General features: G+C 38.9%; 1 protein-coding gene across 2 annotated transcripts in view; it reads right to left on the bottom strand.

Annotated features, from left to right (window-relative positions):
- Positions 1-19,344, bottom strand: part of ppp3ca (protein phosphatase 3, catalytic subunit, alpha isozyme) — a 61,109-nt gene that overhangs the window by 20,825 nt on the left and 20,940 nt on the right. The gene's annotated exons all lie outside the window — the stretch shown is intronic.

Raw genomic sequence — 19,344 nt, 5'->3', positions numbered from 1 at the left:
AAAGATAATATATTCATATAAAGATAACAGAATTCATATTTGAAACCCAGCACCTTGTGTGAGGTGACCTACTAAAATTGCATCAGTCTGCTTTAGATCTTTAACAAAACCGTGGTGCACAAGACTGCATTCGGCTTCCTCCGTCTTCACTACCCTCCTTCGCCTCTTTCTCTCTCACACTCACACACACAATCTCTCTCCTTCCCTCCCACCTGCCATGTCTGTCTCTGCTGATCTGCTCCGTTGTGGCCTTCGCCCACTCAGGGCTCGGAGCAACACCAGTAACGCTTTGCAAAATGCATCGCAAAAACACAAACAGTGCCAGTCGACCCTTTCAGCCTCGCAAACGTTTGCGACCTAAAACACTGACACAGGTATGTGTATTTTAGGCTCGATAAAATGTACCATATGAGCTTCTGCAGATGCCCGGAGGGGGGTTTTGTCATCACAAAAAAAAAAAAAAATTCAATACATCAATTGCTGAATCCACTGAATCCCTCAATCAGACAAACAAAGCATTTAGACCATGAATGGTCTTCAGGGACGCAGCTGAAGTGAACATAAGCTGTGTTAAATGGACGGCGGTCTTATCTGTTTTGAGGTAACTGGAGCCATGGGCATTGTGAGCCTGGGCTGGGCCATTAGGATGAGCCATTAACACATTTTACCATGACAAGCCCCTAGCAGCAGTGTAGCAGTGTGAGACAGCCAAGTAGTTTTGTCCTGCCTTGGGGATATCTCCGAAACAGACGGAGAAAGATAGATAGAAACAGAGAGACGGAGGCTATCGTGGTTGGGCATGATGTTATCTTGGAAGGCAGAATATCTATCAATAGCTCAATAACAATGCCTGACAATTTATTACATTACAAGTGTCTCGACCACATAATGCCCGACTGGCCCCATGCCCCGTTTCCTCCAAAAGCCAAACATCGTAAACAAAAGGGATGCAACCCTTTCATTTAAACAGCAAATGAGAAACACTAAACAAGCAGTTCTACCATCTGTAGTTTAATTTGACTATATGGCATTAATCTACCTACATTTGGGTGAAAAAATATATCATCAATTACATTTTATATAATATGTAATATAATATAATAATTAATATAATACACTGTGTTGTCATTAAAACGAATTATTAAAAATAATTGTTCAAGCACGTTGTAAAAATGATTAAAACCCATTCTTTCGGTAATCCATGCTGTATGTCATGATAACAAAATTCGGTATGCCATGATAACACAATTTATTAGCTGACAAGGAAACATTTTTACAGGATCTCAAATGTTCCTTGGTTGTTACAAGTATTATGCTTTAACAAAAACATGCATGATAATATAAACCTTAATTTTATGTTGAACTTTGTCAAATTGATGAAAAATTGTGGAAAAAAGAGATATTTCCTAAAAAGACAATTTTTTTTCTAAAAAGGTTAAGTAAGTAAGCTTCCTAAATAAGTTCCTCCTCAGATTAATACAGTCCTTCGATTCATGACTCTTAAGGGGCACAAACTTTTATACATAACTCCATGTTTGGCATTGTCAATCTGCATATTTAGCATCATTGCTTCCTATCATAAATATGGAATCTTGTGTGATAAAAATGAGGTTAAATTTTGTAGAGAATGAATTTGAACCTGGATACATTTTCCAGAGCCACAGAGGTGTCCTCAACTTATCGTCTATATCGCGTTGTCCGGTATACAGGGTCGAGGGGGGCCTGGAGTCTGTCCCAGGAGATTTGGGGCACAAGGAGGGGGTACACCCTGGATAGGGTGCGAATCCATTGCAGGGCACACACTCACATGCTCATTCACACACTATAGGCAATTACAATTAGCCTAATCTGGGAATCGAACCCGGGCCTTCCGCATGGCAGGCGAAACACCTACCACATATTAATGTAATATTATATATAATATAATATAATAATAGTACAGTAATATATACATTTACATCACAGTACCTACTTCACATATCCCAGTGTAACTGGGGTCAGAGTGCAGGGTCAGCCATGATACGGCGCCCCTGGGGCAGGTGAGGTTAAGGGCATTGCTTAAGGGCCCAACAGTGGCAATCTGTTGGAGCTGGAGATCAAACCACCGATCTTCCGATCAATAACTCAGTGCCTTAGCCCTCTGAGCTACCACTGCCCACTGCCTGGGTATAAGCACCCTTGGGCCGTGTGGTTCAGAGGATGAGACCAATGGGTATAAAGCAGCCTTGTACCTGTGTTAAATTGACTTTGTGAACTTGATCAGTGTAATTTTTAGAAAATATCATATCATCATGATACAAACAAAAAAATTAATTTAAAAAAATATTAAGTCAGGTACACTTCCTTCGCTGAGATCAACAATGACGTTCAGGAACTATTAGACCCACAATTCACACACCATCCTGATACTGCAGACATTTCTAATCTTTCCTAGTGTTTCCCAAGGTGAAAAGCATCCTAAAAACCCCACTGATTTACACCACACCTCCTAAATTTACTCATGGGTATTCGGAGATAGACACAGATACTTATAGTGACATTCTGTTACATCTCTAGTGCCTTGTATCAGACAATGCACTATGCTCTCATATATACTGAAAATGAAAAAAAAAAAAAAGTGATCTGTGCAGCGCTGTCTGGGTTGCCTGTATCCACACACCCACATACAGGAACTCGAGCTGATGAATGACAGCGATGTGGCAGGATGCGGGTGGATAAGTGGATGCACTCCATCATCTACTTGCACTCTTTTTTTTTTTGAAATCCCCCTCACTCGTTCAATGCTTTTTAGATGTAAGCATCTCCATATCCACTGATCATTCAATTGCAGTCTGTTTGTAACTGTAACTCCCTCTAACTGTTTCAACTAGACACCTAGGATGAAAGGTAAAAAAGGAGTTTTTTTTCATGGTCTAAAGAATATTCAGAACTCAACTATTTCAGGAAGCTGTTACACAGCGTCAAATCTTCAAAGATATTATACCAGCTGTACTCAAAAGAAATACTCTTCGATGACAGTATGTCGAACAAAAATGCCCATTTCTTTAATTTCTGTAATTTTTTTTTCAGTCCAATTGTTACCGCAGAGAATCATGAGCAGACCTTGTGAAGCACCTTGAGGCTGATATGCTACTCCTGTGAGCATCTCCAAGCACGTTTTTTCCCCCCCTACCACCTCCCGCAGAGCTTTTCTGAAGGCAACTTCAAAACCCTTCCAGCCAGGCACGACTCTGCTGCTTACTGTCAGACATGTATTTTAAAGCCTGTGTAGAAAGGAAAAGGTTTATATAATCCCTTGTCCTTTATCCTTTGAAAACTAAAAAAAAGCAGTCACGTTGCATGATAAGTGCTGTACAACGTATGGTGAAATTAAATGTACATAAGTGAGCAGGAAAGCAGGAATTAGCTACTGCTGCAAAAAGGGATGCAGTGGGTAGCACATTGTGAAACACATCATTGTCCACAAAGATGCCAGGATTTATATAAATATTGATGTACCGACTGTAACAGTGAATGCAACAGCATGTGGTACTGTACATGACTACAATGTAAAAGTGGCTACTATGCATGATGTGCTTCCATTGCTCCCAGCGTAACTGGGGTCAGAGCGCAGGGTCAGCCATGATACGGTGCCCCTGGAGCAGTTAGGTTTAAGGGCCTTGCTCAAGGGCCCAACAGTGGCAACCTGGTGGAGCTGGGGATCGAACCGCCGATCTTCCGATCAGTAACTTAGTGCCTTACTATGGTGGCCCTGAAGTGCAAAACAAATGAACAAAACTGAAAACAGAATAACAAAACCCAATACAAAATAACAAATTCTAAACCAAATTAACAAATTCAAAACCAAATAAACAAATTCAAAACCAAATAAACAAATCCGAAAACAAAATAACAAAAACAAAACAACAAAACTCCCCCCCCCTCCAAAAATAGTTTTGGGTTTTGTTATTTGGTTTTTAATTTGTTTTCCGTTTTGTTAATTTGTATCGCACTTCTCGGCCAGTCAGATATTAGTTACTTTGTTTTCCACTGCCCATTTATATATTTATGTTGCTACTGTACATCTCTGATCACGGTCATTTATGTTTTTTTTTAGGATCACGTTACCTTCGCAATATTAACAGTTTAAGCCCTAACTCAATTCTATCTAGATTAATGCTTTCTTTGCTTGCTGCGGACCAATAATTTGACCCTTTCGACCACCAACCTATTAAATAGTTCACAATCAGTATATTCAGGTGCAGTAAATTCTTTTAATTATTCTGTATAATTTTAAAACAGTGTAAAACATTTAGGTAAACCAGAAGTAAATTAAAAATTGATAGATTTCCAGATCTTTGGATAAAATATGGAACAACTACTACTACAACAAGTAGCACCACCCTTTAACTTATTAACAAAAAAAATGCATTATATTATTCGAAAAGAATGCAAATGTACGGTAGTTAATGTTAAAGTATGCACATGTATTTTTTTTCTAAGCAACAGCATTTTTTTCTCAAGTTCCTATTGGCTACAATGAACCCCTATATATGCATCAGTTTCTCCCTGGCTGGCTTGACCCCTGCTGTATGATGCACCTTGTTGAGAAATGTGCCAAACACATCAGCTATACAGTATGGGAAATAGACACCTTACCATCACATCTATATGAGCTTGTTGGAAATCTCATTCCAAATTCCAAGGGTATTAATAAGGTGTTGTCTCTACGTTTGAGACTATGACAGTTACCACTATATGCTCAAGATTGTGGTGAGTGTCTGTAGAAATTTCTGCTTAATAATAATAATAATAATAATAATAATAATAATTGAAAAATAAATTAGTGAGGTGAGGCACTGATGCTGGATGAGAAGGGCTGTCTCGCAAACAATGTTCTAGTTCATCAATGTTCTAGTGCCACTGGAGTTCCTCCACACCAAAGTGATTGAAACATGTTTTTTACGGACCTCGCTTTGTGCACATGCTGCAACATCAAAGGACCATTTTCTAAACTGTTGCCACAAAGTTAATTATGCTATGGCATTAACAGTACCCTCTAGAACTTAGAAGCGCAATCCCAAAACAATAACATTACTATTGTCACTATGCATTGGCAGGTATCATTCTCCTTGTATCCCCCAAACCCAGATTAGTTCATCAGACTACTTGTTAACCAGTTCTCCGGAGAACACGTTTTTACTGCTCCAGAGGAAAGTGGCAGCATGCTTGATACCCCTCCAGACAATACTTGGCGTAGTGATTTTGGGCTTATGTGTAGCAGCTTGGCCATAGAAAAACCATTACATGAATGAGCACCTGAGGCACAGTTCTCACACTGATGTTGCATCCAGACTCAGTTTGGAAGTGAGAAATGCAACAGAGTGCTTTAGAACTCTTTAATCGTGCTCAAGTGAATTTGCATGGTTGATCACTTTTTGTCTAAGCTATTTTACATTAATAGCACTTAATGCCCACAACTGACCAGAGAAGATCTACACAGCAGAGCAGAAAAAACAGATAGTGTACTGTAGGTTAACATCTGACAACAGTATTGTCAAGTGCATTTGTAAAACCCATCATGTAGCATGACAAAACTAGCTTGCATGAAGACCTTCCCAGGAAAGCAAGACCAAATCTTACCTCTAATGCGGAGAAGTTCATTTAGCGTAACCAGCCTCAAAAATCTTCAATTTTCATCCAATTTACCTTAGATTAGAGCCGTTATAAAGGCTTTACAGAGCATAGGTAGCAGGCAAATCTCAAAATCAACTGCTTAAAAGGAGTTTATTGCATTTTTTAAATGCGTTCAGAATTGTTTTACAGTGTAGAAAAATATTAAAAAATCAGTAAAGATAATGGAATTACATGTGTCCAAAATTTTGACTGGTACTGTATGTTGTGCACTGTCAGCTGGCACAATATACAGTACACACGGTAAATAATTAACTATGAGACCATGAAAGTTACTCCAAATTATAAAACACTCTAAGTAAAAAAAGTGTTTCTCAAGGGTGCTTTGTCAAGTTACTTGTTATTATTCCTAAACAGGTTCTACATGGAGCCTTCTCTGACATTCTGTTGTAAGCGTCTATAAAGGAACCTTTCCGGGTTTCTCCAGCGGGGCAACAAAAGAACTCCTAAGGCTTTAAAATTGATCCTTCTTTTCTAAAACTGTACATACAAAACAGTGCAAAGGTCTAGGTCCACGTTTTGTCTTTTGTATTTTGTGCGAACAGATGTCTGAATGTTAGAAAATAAAATAATGATAACAGATCTCTTTAAAAAAAAAAAAAGAATTAAGGTAGTCAGGTTTAGCTGCTGGGACAGAAGCCTGAAGTGTGCAAAAGAACTGCGGCAAGTTCTTCCATATGAAATAAAACTTGATCACAGTGCACTTGAGAGAATCTAAGCTTGCAGTTTTTTTTTAAGTTGTAGTTATCATACCATGAATTTTTCATATAGTTCCACTCCTACATTTAAACCTAATTTCCCTACAGTTGATCTTGTTAATGTCTTCAGAAGTAGAGGTTAGTTTGCTTGCTCAGCAGCAACACAGATCCCTAGCAGGAGTGTCGGTGACCACTGTAATAACTCAATCCATCAGCGCTCATTTCTTGGTTTGTTCAGCTCCGATATCAGGTCATTAATCTCCAACATACCTTACCTTCTCTCCTGAATGTTGCTGTTTAGATTCATTTGCTTTCAACTCATTCTTACAGATCACAGCTCCACTGCTGCCTACAAGCTCACAGGAGTTTCATCTCATCAAAGTCCTCCTGCCTTTTTCTCTTCTTGCTCTTCAATAATCTCTCTGTCTTAGAGATTAATTTCAGGACAGGTGAGAACTCTCTTAAAGCGTTCCACTGTTTGGGCTGGATGTAATGAGCTCAGTTTCAACTCACAAAGCTACGAAAGAGAGACTTGAAGGCAGAAATCCAGAGCTGAATATAACAAGTCAAATTTATAACAAAATCGAATTTAACAAGTCAATAATAACCTAAATGGCTGGATTGACTTTCAGACCCATTGTTTATTGCAGAAATGTAGGCAGTCTGATGGTAGTATTAGTACAGTAGGCAGTATTACTGTATAATATAAATATAAGCCTGTAATTCTATGATTAGATTTGTTTCGTTTTTAACCGGTTATTTCCTGATGTTTTATCTAATCAGGGTATTTTTTTGTACCAACTGTGGACATATGACCCAAGTTAAGTCTCAACAATGCTGACAAAAAAAGAGAAGTTATACTGAAAAAATATATATTTTAAAGAGAAAACGTGATTGAATGACACAAAGTGGCACATCATTGTGAAGTGGAAGGAAATTATTTAAAATTAAGGGAGTGGTAGCTAAGGCTTTGGGCTGAGGATCCGGGTTCGAGCCTTGCTGTCGGTGATTGCCACACCCCATACCACCCAGCCACTGCATGCACTGCCGGTCCCAAGCCCGGTTAGAAAAATGGGAGAGTTCTGTCAGGAGGGGCATCTGGCGTAAAACCTGTGCCGAGTTGTGTAGGGATCAGATGATCCACAGTGGCGACCCCTTGACAGAAGCAGCTAAAAGAAAAGTTTTATTATATATTTTAAAATATCCCAAGATTTGAATATCTCATAGGGCACTGTTCATCCATCATCTGAAAATGGAAAGAGTATGGCACAACTGCAAACCTCTGAAGACATGGCCATTCACCTAAACTGACAGGGAGAGCATTAATCAGAGAAGCAGCCAAGAGGCCCATGGTAACAGATCCACAGCTCAGGTGGGAGAATCTGTCCACAGGACAACTATTAGTCGTGTACTCCACAAGTATAGACTTTATGGAGGAGTGGCAAGGAAAAAGCCATTGTTCAAAGAAAACCATAAAAAGTCCTGTTTGCAGTTTGTGACATGACATATTAAACAGGTTAAATCAATGAGACTGGGATTTTTTTCTTTTTTACAACTTTAGTTTAGTTTGTGGTTGTAACATGGCAAATGTGAAAAAATTTAAGTGGTATTGTATGAATACTTTTAAAAGGCACTGTACATAACATTAATCCATTTTTAATCTATTTTATTTATAATGCACTTTATATTTGAAGAAAATCTCAAAGTGCTACAAATTAATTCGACCTGAAAGCTCTGATAAAAAGATAAGTTTTAAGACCAGATTTAAAAGCGCCAACAGTCTGTGGCGTCCTCAGATGCTCAGGGAGAGCATTCCACAGTCTAGGTGCAGGAGAGCAAAGGCCCTATCTCCCATAGTATGAAGTTTAGTCTTAGGAGGTTTCAAAAGATGTACTGATGCAGAGCGGGGGTTGCATGTGAATGTATGTAAGGTAATAAGTTCTTTGAGGTAGGGAGGGGCATCCCCAAAAAAATACAGTACACTGGTGGGTAAGAAGGGCAACCTTGTAATTAATTCTAAATGAAACAGGGAGCCAGTGAAAAGATTTAAGAATGGGCGTAATATGATCATATTTACGCCCTCTCTTTAGAATCCTAGCAGCACTGTGATGAATATACTGCAGCTTTTGAAGGGTTCTTCCAGTATTCCCAATGAGAAGTGCATTGCAGAAGTCCAGCCTGGAGGAGACAAACGCATGGCCAACCTTTTTGCGTCAGCAAAAGTGAGTGCTGGACGCAGTTTCGCAATATTCCTGAGGTGGAAATAAGATATTTTACACAGATGTTTGACATGACCCTCATACGTCAAATGAGAGTCCATTTTAACATTTTAAGGTTTATAACGGATGTTGACAATGGAATATTCTGACCAGAAAAGGTAATACTGGTGATGTTAGATGTTCTAACCTGGTGTGGGGTGCCTAGTAAAATAGCTTCGGTCCTAGAGCTGTTCAGCTGCAGGAAATTTGGCTTTATCCACGACTTTATCTTCTCCAAACAGATGGTCAAAGTGGATGATGGCAGAGTAGACGAGGAAGGACAGGGGAAGTATATACAATATAAACAAAACAGGACTGAGCACAGAGCCCTGAGGAACACTACAAGTGACATTGTGTGTAGCGGATTTAGCCCCTCTCAGGGCAACATGCTCTGTTCTTTCAGTAAGATAGGATTAGAACCAGTTGTAAACAGAGTCAAAGAGTCCAACAGTGTGACGTAATCTGTGAAGAAGAATGTTGTGATCAACAGTATTAAAGGCCGAAGACAAGTCCAACAGGATGAGAAGCGATGGAAAACCAGCATCAGCCGACATCAACATTGCATGCCTCTCACACATTAAAAAATAAACTATTAAAAAATTCTAAAAATGGCTGGAATATCAGATGCACAAGTAAACAATGAAAAAACATCAAATGGCTATTGGGCAAATCTTGGTGTCAAATCTTGTCTCTGTTCTGTTTGCATGGAGTTCTCCCACAGGCCAGAGACATGCAGTCTAGGTGTGTATGCATGTGTCCATCAATGGGTAGGTATGCCATTTTTGACATCCCTCACCTTGAGTGGTCCGAGTTCCCTAATTTAAGTTCCAGGTCTCCAGTGACCCTACAGAGAATATGAGGTATAGACAGTGGATGGATTGTATTTGAGAAGTACTTTGAAGGTCAAATTCAAAATGTAAAGAGATAAAATACGCCTTTATCCCCTTCTTGATAATTTTCTTGCATTAAAGTACAAGGATTCAATTGGTGATCAATAAGGCTTTTATAATTAAAATGAAGTGAAGTACAAATCTTGCAGTAGCTCACTAAAAACTAACCTGTACTTAAAAAATACTTAAATATTTTCTATCCTTGGTCTTAATTTTAAAACATGATTTTATTCATAGACTTTTCAATTCGGCCCTCTCGCACTCCAGTACAGTATTTTCCAACCTTGAAAAATGAAAGATAAATAAATAAATAAATAAATGAACACTTCACTACATAGTAAAAAAGGGTAATAATTATTTATTTTTGCCAAATCATCCATCATTAATAAGCAGCATGGTGACTTAGTGGTTAGCACTGTTGTCTTGCGTTGTCGTCTTCAGGGTCAGGGTTCGATTCCTGCCTTGGTTCTGTGTGCATATGCATGTTCTCACCGTGCTTTGTGGGTTTCCTCCCACAGTCCAAATAAATGCAGATTAGGGTAACTAGCGTTCGCAAATTGTCTGTTGTGTGTGTGTAATTATGTCTGCATGCATTTGTGCCCCACCTTATGCTCTAAGTCTCCTGGGATAAGGTCCAGGCCTCATGACCCTGTATACAGGATAAGTGGTATAGAAGATGAATGAATGAATCCACCAGTAATGACGTGATTATTATTACATTCATATTAAGAAGAATTACAGTCAATACAGAGTCCTTACAGGAAACCCTTTTAAATGTCCTTTGCAATTATTGGAGTGACTGATCTGGTCGGTATTGGTATTGATCAGTGCTTACAGGATTATGTTGAAAACAATATAATGGAAGCATCCAGAAAGAGGACAGTCAGCACAAAAAAATAAATAAAAATCGAAAGAGGCAAAATAGAGATTTTCTGGTGACAGCAGCATTATGCAGATGTGCTTGGCTACAGCATTATTGGACTTAATGAGAACCAGCATGAGAAGCACACTGAACAAATCAGCCTCAGATTGAATTGATGATCCTGACCTTAGCTTGAACTGGGAAACAGCATGCGTGTATGGGTTGTGTATGTGTGAACATGCAAATCTGTGCACCCTGTTTTTTATTAACAATAGCACCATTTCAGGTACTATAGAGCTGTTTAAATGTATGACAAGCTTGCACAGAGATTACTTTTGTTTTGCATATTTGTGGATCACAAAAGAACGCGTCCCTATTCACAGGGACATCTCCTGGGATTCATGTCGCTTCCTGCATATTTTATAGGCTCTTGACATCATTAAGACATGCTGGCACAATATCTATATAAAAAAAACTTCACTTGTCCTCATTTTGCCTGGGCTGAGGAAATAATCAGGGCTATCCAGACAAGCATACATGTTTATGCATACGAATGCATTCACACAAGCACCATTTCACATATGTATGTATGAACATGGATGAGTTATGAGCATACACAGGCGCGCACACACATACACACCCACGCAGATATAAATCACCCAGCAGCCGTGAGAAAGAGAGAAAGCTGGGCTGTGAGGAGATGACTCAGAGGTGTAGGTGTGTTCTGCTCGACAGATCTTCTCTCTCCTTCTCTTCTCCTTTTTTTTCTCCTTCTTCTTCTTCTTTCCTCCCTACAGTTTAGATATACTGGACGGGTTCAAGCCGCTGTGCTAGAATTAAGCCTGAGAAATCTGAAGAGATCGAACTGTGCTAGTGCACTCACTTTGAGTGGCACAGACTGATACTGCTTTCTAAAGCACAGCTGCAAGTTTCCCTTTGGTTAAAAGATCATTGTTTATGCTATTGTTAACACTATCTCAGATGGGGTGACAGACTAATTAGAAAAGCCTTGGGTCTTCAGTACCTTTAATGTCTAGTGTCTGCAGTATACCTCTCTTGGACATGGACAAATCTGTTTGTGAAATTTTGGGGTTCATCCATAGGCTTATAGTGCAATGATGAAAAGTTTGTAATTTACACAAGATTCAAACGCACTACCTCTGTGCCTGCCAGCCACAATTATCCTCAACAGGAGGAAGTACCACACACTGCGACCTGGCTGGATCTGATTGGCATGCATAATAATGCCTTGCACATGTTAGGATGGCAGGGTGACTAGCAATCGGCAATTAATTGCTTCAGTGTTAAGGAGCTCTTTTCTGAACTCGCCATGGGGCCAAGTGTCACAGTGTGTACAAGGAAGATTGATGTGTCCACAATAAGTGGAGCATGAGAGCCAGCTATATAAGTATAATATACCCTGGCCAAAAGCCTGTTCTTAGAAGGTACATTTTTGCCTGTTGAAAAAGAGAGTGTTTAAGAATTGGTTCAACTCAAATCTAAAAGAAAAAAGAAATACGTTAAGTAAAACATAAATAGTCCTTGAGTTGCAAGAAGGTTTTGCTGAGCCTCAAACTAGAGAGGAATGTACTGGAACCACTGTCTTCAGAACTCTCTTCAGATTAGATCTGTACCTGCTGCTTAATAATTCATGGTTTTCCACTTTGCATGACACAGGTGGAACTATTATGAGGAGCCAGGTTGGGTGACCTAAAAGTGCTTCCTTGGATGGTTTGTTTAGCCATACTGGGTTCATGATTGTGAAACCTGCCCTCTTCTTCTCACGGTACCCCTGACAGCAGACCCAAAGGGCACCCCAGTACACAGGTCACCTTAGTTTGATTTTTCTGTTTTTTTTTCTGACCATACCCACTCCCTGTTTGTTTACCATTTAAGCCCCCACCACGAACATCCTTGCCAGATTTGCCTTTGTCAACATGTTTCTAGAGCTCTGGCATTTTCTATGCATGTGAAGTCTGGTGTTCTTGTGGTTTTATTGTCTTGTCTAGCTAATGTTTGTGAGAAGAGACTGTGCCTAAAGTTATAGAACTTGTGTGGATTATCCTAGAAACATTAGTTTTAACGAATGTTCTGGAAAGACTGTTTTGGAACTGTGTCTGTTAATAAATCCTTTTTTTCCCTTTTAATGATTGTCATAGTTGGGCATTCGGATCCTTGATCTGAATGTTACATCAGTATGTCTATGTAGAGGGAAACAAATCTAATTTCATGCGATAACTAAAGGTGTCCCCCAGGGTTCTATTTTGGGACGCATTTTGTTTCTTATTTTTATAAATTATGTGGACCAGGATATTTGAGCAAAAATGCACCTCTGTGCTGACAATAGTCATTTGTATGCATGTTCTCTCACAGAACAGACAGTAAAGCTTTGGAAAGCATATCAGACATTACAAACTGCTCTACTGAGTTTAAATCTGCCTCTAAATGCTCACAAACAAAAGGAGTTTAAATATACTTTCAAAATCTCATTTTATGGGTTTATCAAAAGCTTTTTTAGGGGTGCTTAATAAGTTTAGTATTTTTACACCTTACAGTAAATTTGAGGCTATGGGTAGATAATAAGCTTCTATCTAATGTACATATTGATTATCTAGTTAGAAAGCCCAAATCTAAGATAAGAAAAAAGTTTTTTTGTTTTTACCGCTAAGAGAAAATTTCTGCCACTGACTGATTTCAGTACTACTATTGCCATATTGTATATGCACGCGGCTTCCTCCATTTTATAGAGCTGTGATTCAGTGTTCATCATTTCTTTTTTATTACAAATGCAAAGTCCCTTATTCACTATGATTTAATCATCAACCACTCGTAGACAACAGCACTGGTTGTTGTTTTTTTATTTATAAAGCAATTTTGTCCAAACGTCCATATTATATTTGTACCCTTTTTTTCTTAGCTCTGGTGGTTACCAGCTGTGCTTCTTCAGACAGTTGCATTGCAATACACCCAGAGATCAAAGGAAACTGCCTGTTCTTACAATGCACCCCGAACATTTAATAACTATTAAAATTACACACATTAATATTTATTAATTATCCATTAAAAATTAAAGAGGCATGTAGTTTTCTTCCTTTTTTATTTGTGAATGAAATGGAGACATGGAGTCATAGTGATTTGCACAGTGGCCTAGCACTTCCACAGTCAAGTTTACGATTTTTGACCCTGGATCTGTGTCTTGAAGTTTGGCCGTTCTCCACGCGTTTGATGGGTTTCTTCTACAATTCTATGTAGTGTGTGTGTGTGTGTATGTGTGTGTGTGTGTGTGTGTGTGTGTGTGCCCTGTGATGGACTCTGTCCAAGGTGTACCCCGCACTGTGATCTGAGTCTCCAGTCTCAGGCCCCCATGACCCTGTACACAAGATGTATAGAAGATGCGGTATAGAAGATAAATTAATCATTTCCTAAATTATTTTTTTTATTGCAAATGGATTCTGGAATGGAAATATTTTTAATTTATAAATGTTTATCATGTTGTACATGTTAAATTTGTATTTTGTGAAATTAAATGGCAGCTACCTTGGCCAGGTCTTCCATGTAAAAGTAATTTTGATCTCAATGGAACAACGCGGTAAAATGATACATTGCGCTAAAACAGGTTGGTGATTCCTTGCCCCAAATCCTGCCATTAGTTCCCTCCTATTAAGAGTGAGGTGAGAGTCAGCTCCCCCGACAAAGGGATCAGATTGGGTAAAATGTTCCAATGGCCAGTGAGTGTCAAACATGGTGCAACAATCATCAGTCATCAGGGTTGCTGAATTTACTTCTTTGGCATTGTGTTTATTGATATATTGACCACCATTAATGAGAAAGTTAAGTCCTAGACATAGCAAACCCATGTTCTTTTGATGTGGAAAAGAAAAGATTATCAATACAAGTAGGTCTATGTTAAAACACATGAGCCTCCAAGTTGCATAGTCCCAGCTCCTGAATCATCTACTGAGATCAGCCATTTCTGGCACCAGGTAACTAATTCACCTAGAAAATAACTGTAAGTTGGCTTTTGTTGGTTTCTGACCACCTTTTTCAGTTGTTGCCGAACATGCATGTTTGCTATCAGCAAGTTACTGTTACTGTTCATACTGCAGGGTTGGGGTTAGACTCCAAATAAGGGGTGTACTCAAAGGATATAGCCCCAAGGGAGAATCCAGTCTGGTGGGGATAACGAGAAGTGGTGTTACTGGGCAACGGCAAAGAGCACGATTTGTTGAGATACTAGAACTAGCAAACCGCATGGTGTAAGACAGATAATAAGGCTAGCAATGCTAATGAGAGAGAAAATTCAAGGCCACTGAGCTCTTTAATGTATCACTAGAGAAATGCTTGAACTGTATGAAAAAAAAGACACTTCCTGGGGTCAAAATGAGTATATATATAAAACTCTATCCGATCATAGTTACAAATTGCTACAGTAAGTGGATAGCTTCATATTTCCTAAATGGTCTAACGTGTACCAGGGAATGCAACAGTACAACAGTAAAGATCCATTGTAAACAGGGAAACATGCTTCGTTTACTAGGACTGTCAACTGAGTGGCAAAGGAAACATTTAGAAATATTAAATATATGGATAATGTTTTCAGTAACACTGCACTTGTAACACTGGGCTCATCAAATCCTGCGGATAAAGTGCAGTATTGGGCCCATTTGTCCCTGAGAGAATGTGAAATTGTTAAGGAAACCAAGTGTAAGAGTCGCCAGACAAGCACACGCTGCCCGCTGGCTTCCAAACAGCTCAAGCAAAACCGGGTGGCTTCTCCAAGGTGCAAATTAAGTAGCACTAGCCACTAAACTAATTACAGGAGCAGTGCACATCAAAAGGTCAGAAATATAGGAACTTCAGAACATTAGACTCAGCACAAAGAATGCAGGGGTGATGCGGGAACTCAATGTGGTTTTCTCATTGGGCCGAATGTAAATTTTTACTAAACCTTCTTCACTTAAGGGACTTAAATATCCATCTTAAAATCAGGTCCTCTCTTTTTAGAGCTCTCTCCCCCCCCATGTTTCTTTTCCTTAATCTACTTTCTCTGTACTTCTGAGTTCCCTTTCGTCCCTTTCTTAAATCTCCATGCTTTGATTATTTCTAAGCTCCCTCTTCTTTGTTTCCTCTTCTTTCTTCTTCTCTTTAATTCAGAGTTCCTCCCTCTTTTAGAGTGTCCTCAATGGTTTTCCTTATTGTTTCTTTTCCTTAACGCTGTCTCCAAATCTGTAACATGACTCCGATTTTTAGGATGGTTAAACTCTCAGACAATCTTCAACCTTTTCAACCTTACATTTGTGACAGCATTATGCACTTAAATGCCATAAGCAAATCACCATAAACCTAAATAGGACAAAGTAACAGCTGTCTTTGATCTGGAAACATTGCCAAAATAGGAACAAATTCACTAAGTTGCCTTTTGTTTTCTACCTTTGTAAAACTATCACTAAGGTGACTTTCTTTATACATTTTACATCACTATTTTTTGGGACTTAAACCCTTTGTATCTTAAACCCATCCCTCTTTGTGTTAAATCTACAGTTCCTCCCTTTTATTTATTTATTTTTCAGAATAGCATGATGCTGTTCTGTTACATGGTGCAACTTTGTATCTGCATGCAGAGAGACATTCGGAGGACTGATAAAGAGGTGTGGCCAGGTGCTGCGCATCTAGGCTGATTACCTGCACAGAGTGTTGCCTAGCAACGAGTGCAAGGCCTGTGATAAAAGCCATAGGTGGCTAACGACTTGCCTGAGAGGGTATTGGGGGGGGGGTTATAGCACTTTTAATAAAAAGAGATAGTGCACCTACAGTAGACACCAAGTTGCACCTACCTTATATTGTACAGTAGATGACATGCCTTAATTGAGCCTGATGCATACTGTCATACCTGAAGGTGTATCATTTAAATTATGTAATAAAGTTTTATTTTGGCATCTGCTGTAGTAAGTACTGATGGTACGCATTCCAGTCCAAAATATTTTTGTTTTCTTTTCTCAGCACTTTACCTAACAATTATTAACCACTGGTCCTTTCTATTTTCTTTTTTTGTCTTTTTGCCCATAGCATACCCTGTCTAGCATGTCGCTGTTACTGAATCTCAATGAGCATTTTCTAATCCTTCAGTCAAATGTCTTTTAAAGATAGTTAAACATTCTCAGACGCTGAATCTTTCACCCTGCATTTGTGACAGCATGGTTACATACTTTAATGTCATAAGCAAATCACCATAAATTACTAACTAATTAAAACTAAATTGAACAAAGTACAAAGAACTGCCAACATTCCTGAGACTTTTTTTACTTAACTGCTTTTTTATTTTTTATTTTATCTTAGTAAAACCTTCACTCAGATGAGTTCCTTTCTATATCTATCTCACTCATTGTATTAAATCTGCTACAGGGAACAGTACAGTGACATGTCCTCTACAAAGAAAGTATATTTACTTGCAAACACACATTACTTGCTATACACTCTGAATAAAACCACCTCAGTCCTAATAAATAAAATGCACTAGGATACATTATCATATTTTTATATACCTGGTCAAATGTGTAACAGCTGTAAAAAAAATACGGTATACGTTACAGTACACCTGAATGTGCAGTGTATAGGAGTGTGAATGGGAGGTTAATGGGATCCCCAGAGCTGAGACAGAGAAACAGCATGCTGGGCATCCACAATACACTGGGGACCCGGGAGGAGAAAAAAAATACACACAAAGTAAAGGAAAAAGAATATTTACTCTGTCAAAATGTTACTTACTTAAACTTAGATGCATGGAACACTTGAGTGAAAGTCTGCCTTTAAATAGAAAGTATTGACGAGTAAAAGCCGATATGTAACTGATGAACAGAGCTCGATACCCGCATTGGGTCTATGTGTAGAGTTTGCATGTTTTCTGCATGCTTGATGGGTTTCCTCTGGGTATTTTGGTTTCCTCTGACCAAAAGTCCAAAGGCATGCAGATTAGGCTCATTGGCATTTCCAAAATTGCCAGCTGTGTGTGTGTGTGTATGTGTCTGCCCTGCAGTGGATTGGCACCATGCCCAGGGTATACCCTGCCTCGTGCCCAATGTTTCCTAGAATAGGCTCCAGGCCCCTGCACCCCTGTACACAGGATATGCGGTATGGAAGATGAAGATAAATGAGCTAACCTAACAAAATAACTTACCATACTCAATTAGCTAGCTAATTTATTGATCTTAAAGTTACCAAACAAAAATATCTATATTTATGTAATCATATTCATGAGATTTTTCACATTTAACATGAGCTACAAATAAGATCCATCCATGCAGCAACTTCTGTAGTCCAACTGTTGAGGTCAATGGTAACTATTCTATTTATTTAAATTTTTATGACTGTAGTAGGACCTCCGGTCAACAGTCACACACGCATTCACACACTATGGGCAATTTGGGAACGTCAGTTATCCTAATCTGCATGTTTTTGGACTGTGGGAGGAAACCTACCTGGAGGAAAACCATCAAGCACAGGGAGGACATTCAAACTCTATGCATACAGACCCAAGGTGGGAACCAAACCCTGACCCTGGAGGTGCAAGGCGACAGTGCTAATCAATAAGCCATCGTGCTGCCTACAAATGATTTGCCTGAATTAAAAAAAGATTACACTTTAACGATTATGTTGATGTTCAAAATGCAAACTCCTGACCGCAAAATTCATATGTGCTTTTTAAAAATCCTGTTCCAGATTTAGAGCTCCTTTACAGTTGTAATAACCTGCACTCTTTGATGAAGAAATTCCTTTAAAATTTAGAGCTTGGCTGTAGAGTACTTTACAGTGCATTTAGCTACAAGAGCAGTAGTTCAGTTCAGGGACTGATGCCAAATGAGAAGGCCTGTGGCTCACTTGGAGCTCTAGTTCATCCCAAAGGTGTTCAGTTCAACAGTCAGGGGTGAGGTCAGAGCTTTGTGCAGGCCACTCGAGTGCTTCCACTCCGACCTTGAAACATCACGTATTGATTTGTGCCCAGGGGCATTGCCATGCTGGAACAGCTTTTGGCTTCTCAATTCCAGTTGAAGGGAAAAATGCTACAGCATATGAAGACACTGAATTGAATTGGAGTAATGCTATAGCATATGAAGACACTGTAAATGGATTGGATTTCTCCAACTTTGTGGCAACAGTTTGGGGAAGAACCATGTGTTAGTATAATGTAGGGCTGTAGTCAGTAAACTGTGAATTATGTGATCAAGGTAAGCCACCAGTAAAGAAAAAAAAAGGAATATTTTTTTTTGGAAAAGAATGTACTGTAAAGCTGAAATTCATTGTTAAACACAGCACGAACATACTGTATTTGAAGTTGAAAAACAGTATCTAAGAGTTTTTTAAACCTAAGCCATTAGTGAAAGAACTGAACAATCCATGATGCAATATATATACATTTTACATAAATATATAAAAGAATATTCACAGCGCAGTTTTGTTAGTTTTTCCCCCCTTCACTTCGTGTTCAAGGAGGAGGCTTCCATTTCTACTCTTTCTACTCTTACTTCAAAAATCATTGGAAAACCATGAAGCCAAACTTTAACTGATCAACTAGCTGATACATCAGATTATGTGGGTAAACGCTAGTCAAAAGTGGATAATGCTAGATGCTAGTCTGAAGTTGTTAAAAGCTAGTCAAAGGTGGGTTAAAGCTAGTCAGAGGTGGGTTAAAGCTAGTCAAACGTGGGTATAAGCTAGTCAGATGTGCGTTCACACTTATCAAAGGTGTGTTAATGCTAGTCAGAGGTGTATAAATTTTGGTCAGAGGTGGGTAAACACTATTCAGAGGTGGATAAATGCTAGACAGAAATAGATAAACTCTAGTCAGAGTTCAGTTTAAACGCTAATCAGAGGTATGTCGATGCTAGTCAGTGGTGGATAAACACTGATCAATAATAAACTGGTGAATAAACTTTAGTCAAAGTGGATAGAAGCTATTCAGAGGTAGG

This window comes from Clarias gariepinus, chromosome 19 (assembly GCF_024256425.1).
Source record: "Clarias gariepinus isolate MV-2021 ecotype Netherlands chromosome 19, CGAR_prim_01v2, whole genome shotgun sequence".
In the NCBI taxonomy this organism is placed as follows: Eukaryota; Metazoa; Chordata; class Actinopteri; order Siluriformes; family Clariidae; genus Clarias; species Clarias gariepinus.
The sequence above is the reverse complement of the archived record's forward strand: the minus strand, read 5'-3'. Positions and strand labels throughout refer to the sequence as shown.